This window comes from Lonchura striata, chromosome 1 (assembly GCF_046129695.1).
Source record: "Lonchura striata isolate bLonStr1 chromosome 1, bLonStr1.mat, whole genome shotgun sequence".
Taxonomy (NCBI): Eukaryota; Metazoa; Chordata; class Aves; order Passeriformes; family Estrildidae; genus Lonchura; species Lonchura striata.
In genome coordinates this window covers 43,790,212-43,803,242 of record NC_134603.1, presented here as the reverse complement: position 1 = coordinate 43,803,242, position 13,031 = coordinate 43,790,212, and positions in this window count along the sequence as shown.

Sequence of the window (13,031 nt, the reverse complement as noted above, 5' to 3'; positions counted from 1 at the left end):
AGTCATGACTTGTTGTTTTCTTTAGGTACAATTCAGAACAGAGAAGTAGATTTTTTCCTTTTTATTTTCTCCACAGGTCTCTTTATCCACTGATATTAGAGCTCAGGGTCTTTTCCTAAGACATAGGTGCCATCAGCTGAACTACCTTTGCCTCTGATAAATATGATCTTAATTTAAATAGCATTTTCAAACTATCTTTGGGGCTGGTAGTACAGACAGTTATGTCTCAAAAGGAGAAGATAACCAACAATTATTGCTTAGAGACTTTTGTAATATTGACACAGTAATGGCAAAACACCTGTATTTTGCTCTGTGTTATGAAATTATGAAGAAATACATGGTGATGTAATTTTCCCACTTATTTCAATGACATATATTCTAATTTATTGCAAAAGAAAACTCTAAAGTTGAGATTTAAGGATTTGTTTCATACAAGAAGATAATGAAATTTTGCAGCAGACAGATTCCCTGTGATTGCTTTCTTTGTCTTCTCCCTCTTCTAAGCACCAACAGAAATAACTGGGAAAAAACAATGACCACAACAACTCAGACTGATTACTACTTACACCAGATGCACTCTAACTGGTATCATAAAGGCTTCAGGCAAGTTTATATTTGAGTTCTTTTGCTCATAAATTCCTAAACTTCTACTGGAGATGACAAGTTCCATGCTTGATCTATGCCTTTGACTTCACCTACTGTGAAAACAAAATAGCATCGAAGAAGTTTAACTGGAATGTCAAGAACTTAAAAGAGCAAAACCAAACCTCATGGTTTCCCAAGGTTGCAATGTTTAATCCTACAATACATAAACATGGTCACTCTTCCAATGCAATACTCATGGGAAAAAAGACCTGTGTGCTCCTTATGAGATTTGAATCTTATCTCTAAACCATTTGATGGAATACTTTGATTAACTTCTTAATGATAGCCTTTCTACTTCACAGTTACTAATACATAACTAGAACCAGCCACTTTTTTCTGCTAGAGCTCTGTGTATATGCACTTGCCCTTGATTTTTTATTTTAATTCCATTTGGATCTACAAAGTCTATGCCACAAAACCCAGATCAAAACTTCCCAGAGGTACATCTCCCTCTTAATCTCTACTTTCCCCCCCACCCCACTATACTTCACATCATGTTGTGAGCACTGGGCTTTGCAGGCAGCTTTCACTCATGTAAATTATATTTGCTTGTTCAAAACAGAACATTATAAATTACATAAAAGTATAATTGCAACTCCTGTTTTGCTTGTTAAGAAAGCTATTATTTTATTGAGCTTGGTAGCTATTAAGTTATTTATTAAAATTTGTTTATTAACTGTGGAAGGAGTCTCTATTGCTCCTTAGAAGAGTCAGGTTTCATTCTGGCAGCTACTGTCATGCTTTCATCACCAGAAAAGATTTGTCAGTGTAAGCTGGAGGTAAGGAGAGAAAAAGAAAATTAAATGGTTGCCTTGACCAAAAGAAAAATGACCATACCTAAGCCTTAACATGTGTGATTGGGAAGAATGGGAAAAGAAAAGCTGCTGGGAAAACATAGTATGAATTTTCTTAAGGGGAAAAAGTTCTAAGGAAAAGAAAGAAACTTAAATTGAGATAGTGAATATCTGCTGTGGGCCACTGCATGATAGTCTGTCTACAGGCCTTGTCTCCCAGGCAGATTCCTCCTGCCCAGCAGCCCACCCGTTTGCTCTGCTTTTCACAGGTTGCTAGCTCACAGCAAGATCAATTGCCACTACGTGTGTCCTTTTTAAACTATTTCCATCAGCTTACAGCAATGCCTATGTCTCTCAGAAGTGAGACCTCCAGCTGCCCAAATCCCAGGGCACCAAAGCCTCTTTAGGCAACTCTCTCCCTTGGGAAGGTCTGGGAAGCTGACAGCCAGGGAAATGCAGAGCTGGCATAAGTATCACACAAAACAGATTTAGCCACTGGGAACTGGAAGACTGAGGAGAAACCTTAAAATGTAACCCTTTCCATGGACAAAGCCAGTGGTAGTACTTTGGTGTGCCAGCTCTGCTGTGTCCCTGTGGAGGGCTCATCCCTGCATAAGCTGCAGCTGGGAGCAATAAATAAAAGTGGTTCTTACCTTGCAGGATTTGCTGGAGGAACCGGTGGAAACTGAATCTCAGTTTCACATAGACACTGAAGACTGGATTTTGTCTGCTCTTGGGACTTGGGAGGGAAGCCACCATTCCACATCCAGTACCCCTTGCCAGGAAGCCAGTCTAGCCCTTCCCAGCACCCTGCCCCACACTGGCTTCCCTGGCCAGGTCCTTATAAAGTCGCATGGTGGGAGCGACTCCAAATCAGTTTGATTAACATCAAACTTCCCCCACTGGCAGCAGCCGGTCCATGGAAGATCTGAAGAGCTGTTGGGCAGCCACTTTTCTCTCACAAGTGTATCCTGAGCTTTGGAAGAAATTTGAATTTCTGAGAAATACAGATATTCACAGATGCATTCATTTTGAGTGCAGTCCCAGCAGCCTCTAAGACACTTTTGAAGTGAAATGTGGGCAAAGGAGAAAAAGAGGTTTATTTACCTTTTTTTCCCTGGAGATTAAAATGAGAAAGTCACTCCACCCTTTGTGCTAAGAAAGTAATAAAAATGCTTTTCTTTACTCCATATTAATACCTGGGTGCCTAGATCCAGTTGTTCTACTTGTTTTCCTAAAAACAAGTCATCTGGGCTTCCACTTGGCTTGATTTATGCCCATACTGCACAAATCACTTTGCAGGGGTGTCAGATTGCTCTGAGACTGGCTGTGGTCAGGTTCACTTGTGTATTTGCTCTCTCACTTATTTCCCACAAACTTCAATGATCTGGAGGACTAGAATAGGCTGGGTTAAAATAACTTTTTTTTCTTTTCCATCCACAAATATTCTTCAACTATAAAACACTTTCCTACTTCTTATTAGGTGTCATCAAAACTGTTTTGAGGCTCTGTTACTGAAGCCTTCATGGGCTGGCGTGCAGGAGCTCAGGTACAATGGGTGCTGGCCGATGCTCATGTGGGTGCACAGTGTGCAGCCCCTTGCACCACAAGAGGGTTTTAAAACTCAGAAGATGGAAAGTTTGATATCTTTGATATGCAAGGCTGAGCATCAATTTTTTAATCAGCAGTTACAGCTGCTATCAACTGCCTTCCTGGCAACCCCCTGCTGATGGTGGAAGTGGTTTAGGGAATGTTTCTCAACACAAAGATCACCTCTTAAAGGGGAAAGCAGGCACTTTGCCATTTTCCAACCTTTTGTGCACTGATTTTAGAGCGATGGGAAAAACCAAATAGCCTAATAAGCAGTAGAGAAATCCTGACCTTTCTTTGCTACCATTTTATTCGGCATACATGCAAATGATTAAACTGTGCTGAATAACTGGTGCAGAAGTACACGACTCACCTTAGTTTATTAAACAGGAATGCAGGAAACCCTCCTCATCCACCACTTCGTCTTTTGTCACAAGAGGTGCTGAAAGCACTTGAAATTTCAGTAGCTACTGGTGAAGTAAAAATATTTTTTGGACATCTCTCTTAAAGGTCACACTGTAAGACATAGCAGAGCACTGGATCCCAAGGGTCTGGATCATCTCAGATGGAGCCACACATTAGCAGGATTAACTTGCGAAAGATCTTTTCCCAACTGTAGAAAGGTTTATTTGTCAATAAACCTCAGACTTCAGCGATATCTAAGAGCACAGCAACTCCATATAAATTCACAAAAAAAAAGCATGTAGGGAAGGGAAATGTGGATCCCAGAAGCCAGAGTCCTGACTCCTCTCCATGGATGTGCAAAAGAAAGGGCAGGAGAAGAATTATGTTCACCTTCTTCAGATCCAGGGACTGGAGGATGCAGGTCCAGGGCTCTGAACTGGATGTTAGGGATAGTCACTAAATATTTACTTATGGTGTTGGGCTAATTGCCCCAGTACACTAGAATCTTGATACTTCCAATCTCTGGGAGGAATGAAATTGAATGAGAGGAATGGCCAAGCACTTATAAAGTAGTTTTACAATTAATTACCAAAATACTTCTGGGAAATGGGAAATCAGTTTCCTCATTTATTGGAAAGAGTTAAATCAGTACTATTAGGAGGCTTAAGTAAGGGCACAGAATAAATTGCTGTCGAATCAGATTGAGAAAAGGCAACCCAGCAGCGCCTGTTTGCTGGTCTGACATTTTGCTGCCCCAGTGGTGTCATTTAATCGAGCAGTCACAACCAGAGAATTGCCACTTGAGGGGAGCAAACCTGGGACCTAAGACAGTGCTTGCTGCTCTGCCACAGCCACAATCATTGACAAGACACTCCTTTCCTCTTGGCCCCCAAAATCCCACAGTTGTTAGACAACAGACCTCAACAGCTGGATGAAGCAGGTGGCACCAAGAGTACCAGAAGTCCCTCATGATGGGTCAGGGGATGCTAACCCTGATCTTGCTAAATCCAAGGAAGTGTGGGGCTGTGGTGTCAAAAGGTGCAGCTTTCCAGGCACCTGAATGACATTTACAGCCAACTTTTATGCGCTGCCACTTGCTCTTCATGGTAAATACTTTTTATTCAGTGTTTTCTAAGCTCCTTCACTGTGAAAAGAGGAAGATGCCTTTGACAGTGTTCAAGGTATGTTGGGAAGTGTCAAAGCTTTTCCTGTTTTCAAGTAATGAAGATCAAAACCTACAAAGTTTAAAACATTCACTTAAACCTTGTAAATACCTTGAAACATCTTTACTACATATTTATTTACTCCTTTTATTTCATCAATTATTAAAAAACACAGCTTCCATATAAATGTCATAAATGTCCCATCTGCTTCAGCTTACCAGGAGAAAATTGTAAGCAAATCAAATAAATATTTTTCATTATTCCATGTACAGGAGCCTGCCACACTTCACCAGGATCTCCAAAAGCAGAGGTCCAGGCAATGGGAAGAAGACAAATCATTAGAGAAACATGTGCTCAAGCCTTAAAGAAGTTCCCAAAGTTGAAAAGTTCTGGTTATGGAATTTTAATTTGCCTTCCCCCCCCCTCCCCCCCCCCCCATCATTTTCTCTCTAGAATGCTCTTGAGTTCTTGCAAATATGGAAATCTTGAAACACTAATTAGCTTCTAAACGCCTTAATTACTTGTAAGGTTATACCAACAATATTGGTGTGTATTGTGATTGCAATTTTCATTTCAGTTTCACCCTAAAAGGAAAAGAAACAGAAGCTGGCATTTCTAAGTTCAAGACTGTTAAAAATTATATAAAATAACTAAAACTGTTTTCTTAAGGAAAAGTTGGTATTACTACAGTATTATTGCATACCTAACAGTTCTCTAGACAATAGTACAACACAGGTGGGTACTAAACACATCCTCAGAAATTCTACTTTTTCAATAAATGAGATAGAAATGCTCAAAATGTACTTTTCTTTAATTAGAGTTCTTTCTTCAGAATCCTCCCAGAATAAATATTTAAAATTTTAAACTTAAGATCTCATTCTGTATGTCAAAGAAGCTTGCCTATGTCCCACCTAGCTTTGCATTTCATTAAGGGACCAGTTTCTGGTTTTATTAAAGCTTTAACAGACAGTCTTTTGGATTACAAAGCACAGGTAGATCCATTAGCATGTCATTGAGTGCCATTAGACACCTGCTTTGAACTTCCATGGCTCCATGTATGCCACATTTGGGTACCCAGCCAGGCAATGCAGGTGCTGAGCAAGTGATTTGGACAAGGGGTTATTGGCCAACAGATCCCACCTGTACTGACATGGTTAAAATGCCACAGCAGGGTCCTGTGCAGGAAGATTTTCAAATTGCCCTCTTGAGGAGAGAAACCATACACCCAAAATATTTGGCATGGATTATTGTTTTAGGCTATTCTATTTTTTTAAAGCAAGTTATCAAACATTTGATTGAAACTCTGCAGAGAAACAAAGAGCTTGATTTTTGTAAGGAAGTTGACATCTCCGCCAGGAGCTGTTCTGGAGCAGGTTAGAATCTGCAGCTAATGTAACTTAATTATGGGTACTGAAAACAAAGCATTTAGGAATGAAGTCACAGCTGAGCAGCCACTGTGACTACAAGTGACAGAAGTAGAATAGTTCCATCAACTTTGGAGATAACGTGAAGCCCATTCGTGAAATCAGTGGGTGTCTCGCCCGAATGAGCAGCACAGGATTAGACTCGATTGCGCATCATGCCAGCACTAGTTAGAAACATAGAACAGATGTCAAGTAAATAGGGAAGTGTGGGACAAAACAGAAATAATTGTAAAAATGTGCCCAAGGATAAAATAAATTGATCCTAAGACACTAACAAACATTCTTGTATAAGGCAAAATGAGTCTTTGTACTGGGTTGGCTTTTATTTTCTTGCTAATATTGCATAACAGAACTACACTGGCATGATGAGGAGGGGGGATAATAAAATAACTTATCAATGCGCTATTAACTCTACAAGCTCTTATCTAATAATAAGATATTGATGTCTCCTTTAATGCATGCCCCATTGTTGAGAACATTCTCATTACCCTGCAGTAGCATACAAAAAATGGCTTTTTTAATATACTCATGGCCGTGAACATTTGGTGCTAAAGGCTTGCTTAAATGGTCAAAGATACGCTATTTAAGAAACAGCAAACACTTACATTGCACATTACCAACATTAAATGCAATCTCATTATCTATTAGCCAGCATTAGTGCAATTTATATCTTACTTTGGTTTGAGTTTTGCAGAATTTCATGATCTTTGACATATCATCAGTTGAGAATGTGGGTGCTATTTCTTTGCTCATCAGTTTGATATTATTAGGAAGCATTATCGTCCTGGGTATTTTCTTGCAGATGCAGAGAAATGTCATGAGATTAACTATTAAATAAATACTTGACCATTGTTTTACACAATACAAAAAAGAATTCAAAGAAATCATTAAGTTTATGCATTTTATTATGGCTCGGCAAGTGAAATCCACACTGCGAGAGGATTCAATGAAGTTCCAACATCAGCTTCTGCAAAGAGGGTTCATGGAAGAGGAGAGACACAACAAGGGGCATCAAGTTGTTACTGGGGAGGGCTCAGGGCTAGGTAATGGGAGGAAATTTTGTCAAAGAGGAGATGGCATTAGGTAGAAAGGGTTGCTGTCAGCTCCAGTGGCAGCGTAGCAGCCATCTCCAACAGCTATAGAGAGCAGCCAGCAGCGACTGGCACAGGCCAGGCCAGCCCCTGGCTCTGAAGATGGATCATTCTCAGTACTGGAAGCATGCTGAGAAGAAATTTTTTACTGTTTGGTAAATGCCAGTCCCTGCCATGGGGCACCAAATTCCTCTCAAGCCAGTGCTGATGGCAGCCTCTCCTGCTGCCATGCCCGTCTATGCAGTTTTATGACTGCTTATTCTTCCTGCACACTGGCCAAAAGAAATTGATTTTTTGTAAATACCTTCCACAGGATACTGTAATATTGTAAGCAGACAATTTGCTCTTGAGACATAGGGTATTTGGATTTTTCCCCCACTGAGGAGGAAGAGGATGGATGACAACTCCGGCAGCTACAAATTGGTGCGTTGAGGAAAGGAGAATGCAACGGTTCACAAGTTGTCCGTATTTTTGTTCCAGTGCCTGCTTCAACCTGAGCTGCAGCCAATGCCTTAAAGGTATGTGAGAACACAAGGATCTGAGGAGAGATCTACCTGGACATGCCTGCTCTCCAGTGAGGGACAGCAGCTCCCCACGGCAGCCACAGGACCAGACCAGGCAGTGGGCACCCAGCGAGATCAGTGCTACCAGCAGAGCAGGGGGAAATGCTGTATTAATTCTTGCCATTAATACTTTCTGGGTAAGAAAACCCAACAACCAGTGCATATTGCCTTTTATACAGTTGAGAGACAAAACACAGACCAAGTTACAACAAAGCTTAAATCCAAAATAATTACATTTTGTCACAATTCCTTCCACACAGTCCAAGCTACCAAGGAAGCGAGATGCCAGCACCCAAGGAGAGACATGATTTGCTCCATGGCTCCTTTCAATCCCACTGCAAAAACTTCCAAATGTTTGAAACGGCAAGCAAGTAAATCTTTTAATGCTCTCCGAAAAGCAATCAGCTCACTGAACGCATCATTCAGCAGCCTCTAATATAAAATAATTAAACCATGAAAAGCTGCTGCAGTAATCTTACTTAAAAATCCTAAATTCCTTTACATTTTGAGGATCTGATGGCACTGACTCCCAGTCAGACACATACAGGCAGGGCAGAGACTGCGGGAGCTTCTCACAGCCTGAACAACCTCTTCCACTCCTTGAGCAGAGGCAGCTTAACTTTATGAAGATTTGTTGTTGCAGCACAACTACCCAAGAGATACAGCTAAATCCACATTCATTTCATTTCCAGCCAAATTATATTTTGATGCAGGTCACTAGAAGCTAATCTTTCATCTCTGGTTTTCATACATGAAAACAACAAGGAAAAGAATTTCAGATTAAGCAGCATTTATCATACTAAATAGAATTAAATCAAATGGAAAATTGCATAAAGAAACTCAGTTAAAACAATTAAATTAAAAAGCCTTTTACCTGTTTGAATGTAATCTTTGATTTTCTCAGAACAGGAGAGAACCTTATTATTAAGCAAACTTAAAAGGGATCCTGGATTACCCTTTCCCCACTTCCTTGCTCTTGAACTGTCAGTCTGTCTTCATGAGCAGACTTTGCTTCTATCTGTCAGGCAAGTTCACTTGCTTGTTCTCACATGCCAGAAAAACTTGAGTTTTCAGTATTGCAGGAGCACTTAAGCTGTATAATAAGCAGCATATGAGTATTTTATTTGTGAATTTTTTATTAGTTACATGCATATATGGACAGACACACAGGTGCATACACACATCTGCATTCAGTAACATATAACACAGCTTCAGCAAAAACCTGAGCTCACTGGAAGCTAGCCTGCATTTAAAAACTTTTTATTGATGCTCTGACAGCTCCCATCTGAATAGCAAAGCTTTCTAGGAGAAACCTATTTAAAATGATCTCACAAGTATTTCAGCTTTACTGAAGAAATTATAATTCTTTTTTTCTCTCAAAAAACCTCCAAGACTTACATTACATCAATTAAAAATACATTTATTTTCTTGTCTTATGGAAAAAGGGAGAGCAATAAGCAGTTGCTGTTTTGGAACACCTCTCTGGAAAGAATTTTTCTGATATATAAAACAGGCTTAAGATACTTGATAATGCCTTGGGTCAAATTTTTGCTGATGAACATTACCTTAGTTTCTTGGCTGGAAGCCCCTCTGGCTTCTAAAAATCCAATTTCATTTCAAAGCAAATTTTGTCTTAGAAATAAATTCAGAAAACAGTGCAATAAAGTTGGTTTCATACAGAACTTGAGAAATGCTAAGATTTGGGGTCCAAGGCAACATTTTCTTTGTTCCTTGGTATTTGACACTTTTCCTTTAGATCCCTATGAATGAGTTCGTGCAAACTGCATCCCTTGTCAATTGGGAGGGCTTTTTAACCAGCCAGAAACAAGCATCCCCTAATTCCAAGTGCTCCACATGTTATTGCATGAATGTCAAACTCTGTGAGTTCCAACAGAAAGTTGTAACACCTTAGAAAAGCATCCAAGGACAAAAATACCAGAGGCAGAGTCACATACTGTTTACAAACACAACATACTGTCACTGTTTTAGTGGTGGCACTGGGGTATTTGAATGCGTCTGTTGCTATAACCTAGATTTTTGCTTAGCACTTCTGAACAAAATTCAGCATAAGCCACAGGTAAAATTTTGCATTTTAGCATGAGACTTCAAAACTCATTAATGAAGACAGTGACTTTTAAGTACAAAATAAACACTACTGTCTCTGAAAGCCCCTGAGATGTAAATCATTAGAGGTGGGGAAAGCAGTCACAAAAATCATTCTGGTGTTTCCTGTTCCCATTCCTTTGCCATGCCCTTTGCTTGGGGCTGCTGCAAGGGAGGTGATGCCAGGCTGCAACCTCAGGCTGAGGTGCTGTGGCTTGATTACATTTGTTCCTTTCCTGTAGGTTGGTGCTTTGTGTTTGGAGATGAAAGGTGCAGTGTGACAGAGAGGCCTCTCTCCTTTAGAAACTGCTCCTCATGTCTGGTTTTTCACAGTTCAAACACAAGCTTTGAGAAAGATTTCGAAGCTGCATCTTGGATATGGAAATTAATGGCTTTGGGCAGGTTCATCATTAGGTCTAAAATTTCAAGCTTAAGATTAAGAACCTGCTTATGCTTTGCCTTTCTCTGCTTTTTTAAACAGCAGTGGAGTATTTTATAAGCATTACTTATATGTAGATATCATTGTAATTGATTAATTCAGGATTTGCAGGCATGGTGGAAGCCAGATCCACTGCAGTGGAAGCTCAGGGGTTAAAGATCTCAGAGGAGTAGGGGGGGTGCAGAGAGCAGCAGCAGATAAGGAAAAGGATGAAGTTTGCCTGGACATGGCAGTAGGGGTCCACATGGGAACAGATTTGGGCAGCCACCCACCCCTGCAACCACACCATCACCTGTGGCCAGAGGCAACCAGTCAGGCTCTGAAGACCAAAAGGTAGCAAAGGAGCATGACAAAATGAAAGGATATGTTGGCTTGGGTTTTTAGGTGAAATTGGGAAACCTAGATTTGTACTGTTAATTGCTTTTTAAATCTATATGCTTATTATCCTTGGCCTGCCACATTCCTTCTGGAGGCTCAGTTTCCAAGTCCAAGTTTTTAGCATTGTACAAGGAGCTCAGATTGAATTGTATAAAATAAAAATGAACATTGTGGAACCTGTGAAATGACACTTCATTTTTCAGTAAATCAACTGTAGCAGAGAAGAATCAGCAGAAGAAACAATATGGGATTTATTTTCTTTTTAATCAGGAAGGAAGAGTTATTGGAAGCCTTACTTGACAGGTAAGATAAAACTTTAAATATCATTGCCTTTTATCAGAGGACTCAGAAGAGAAAAATGTTTCAGCAATTGACAGTAAGGCAGGAGTAACTGCAGACCTACAAAGATGCAGAGGGAGCAGTGTGCCCATCCCTATTGGAGTTTCACTGATTTGTTATGAAAGGAGAAATTCCAGAGCCATGAAAATCAAACACCTCTCCAATTAAGACAGGCTGAGAGTTTTGGTTGTTTAGCCAGGAGAAGGCTCCAGGGTAACCTTAGTGCTGCCTTTTAACATATAAAGGTGGCTCACAGGAAAGATGGAGACAGGCTTTTTATCAGGGTCTGTAGCCAGAGGACAAAAGGCAGTGCTTTTAAACTGAAAGAGGGTAGATTAAGTTCAGACAGAAGGAAGAAATTTTTTATGATGGGACACTGGAACAAGTTGCCTGGAGAAGTTGTGGATCCCTTTAAGTGCACAAGGGCAGGCTGGAAGGGGCTTGGACCAGCTTTGTCTAGTGGAAGGCAGGGGGTTGGATGAGATGATCTTTAAATGTCCCTTCCAACCCAAATGATTCTATCATTCAATGAAATACTAATCCATTGCATTTTTTTCAGTCTTTTTCAAGGGATAAAAGCACCCATGTTTTTCAGGAGGAAACTGGAGGGCCAGTTACCAGGATGCCCAAGGCTTCTTTCATCAGAGGCAGAGGCTGCTATCTAGAACTAGCACTTAGGATAGTTTCTGGCTGTCATATGTTTCTCCCCTTTGCAGAGCTGCAGTTAAATAAATAAATAAATAAATAAGATTAGCCAAGATATATGCAGCTTTTCTGCCAGACATTCTGCCAGGTCTTACGCTGCTGACCTACTACAGTTTCATCCTGCTTTGTCTTTGCACTAATCCACTGGAAACCCAGTCCTGGAGACCTGCTTCACAAGCTCTTGTGGGGTTGGCAGCGTCCTAGTGAGGTCCCTGAACCCATCCATCACGCACTGCAGCCCCTCCAGCAGGTTCCACTCTCAGTGGCCGTGTGCCAGTCTGACACTGTGTGGCACGTACAAGTACTACAGCTACTGCTGCCACACACAGCCAGGGGACACGTCCCTCCACTTCACTAACAGCTCCTTAGGCTTGGCACCTTAGAAATGTTTTTTCCTTGTCCTAAAAAAATGTCTATATTTTTTTCTCCTTTTATTCTTTTTCCTCCTACCCCAGATTCCCTGTGAGGAGTGGTTTTCATTTATTCCAAGCGTGTTTGGCAAGATATTCCTTTTGTCCCGCCCAGGAGTAAAGGGCATTTTGAGGTCTCATTGAGCAATAAATAAATATTTGAGTTATATTTCTGTCATCTCATTGTGGTGGCCTGGTTACCCATCTTGAGCTTTCCACCTTTGGAATCTGATGGAGAGAATGGTAAGAAGACACCTACTTCTCAAAGCCGCTCTTCACGGCAGCTCTCCATTATGCCGAGTAAGAAAGAGTAGAAATTATTTATCCTAGGGGGAAAGGAGAAATGCTGGATCCAGGCAACTGAGTAAAAACATAAATCCTGCCATCTTTCAACAAAAATTGATCTTCATTGAGTGAGACAATTACTGGAAAGAGAAAATAGTTCTATATACAGAATACAATTAATAGTGAGTTTTTATGGAACTACCAGAGTCCTGTTCCAACAGTCGCCCATACAGGCAGAGGTAGTAGTCAGTAAGGGATGCCAAGGGAAGCCCTAAAAATAATGCTGCCAGAGAAGTGAGGCTGCTAGGGAAATGGTACAGCAGCACTGGGGGCCTAAGCAAAGTCACCAAGGGCAAAAGCAGGACTGATTTTATGTTCATTCTGCAATGGCAAATCCCTTCATGCGCTCACGGCACAGAAAAAGGGAAGAACATGGGAGCTTCACCCAGGTTTGCAGCTTTGAGTCAGTCAGTGCACAGGACAAAGTGGTTACATGTGACGTGTGCATCTGGTGACATAAAATGTGTTTATACCTGGGCAGCAGAGCGTGGTGTAGAGTGCCCCAAGCTAGTGACGACCTGAGCTAGCGCAGTCCTCTGCAACCAAGGACTTCAGGGATTAATCAGCGGCGATGCGAGACAGGATGTCAGGCTCTGTCAGCACCCCAGGTCCCACAGCAGCTTAAGGACAGGAGCCT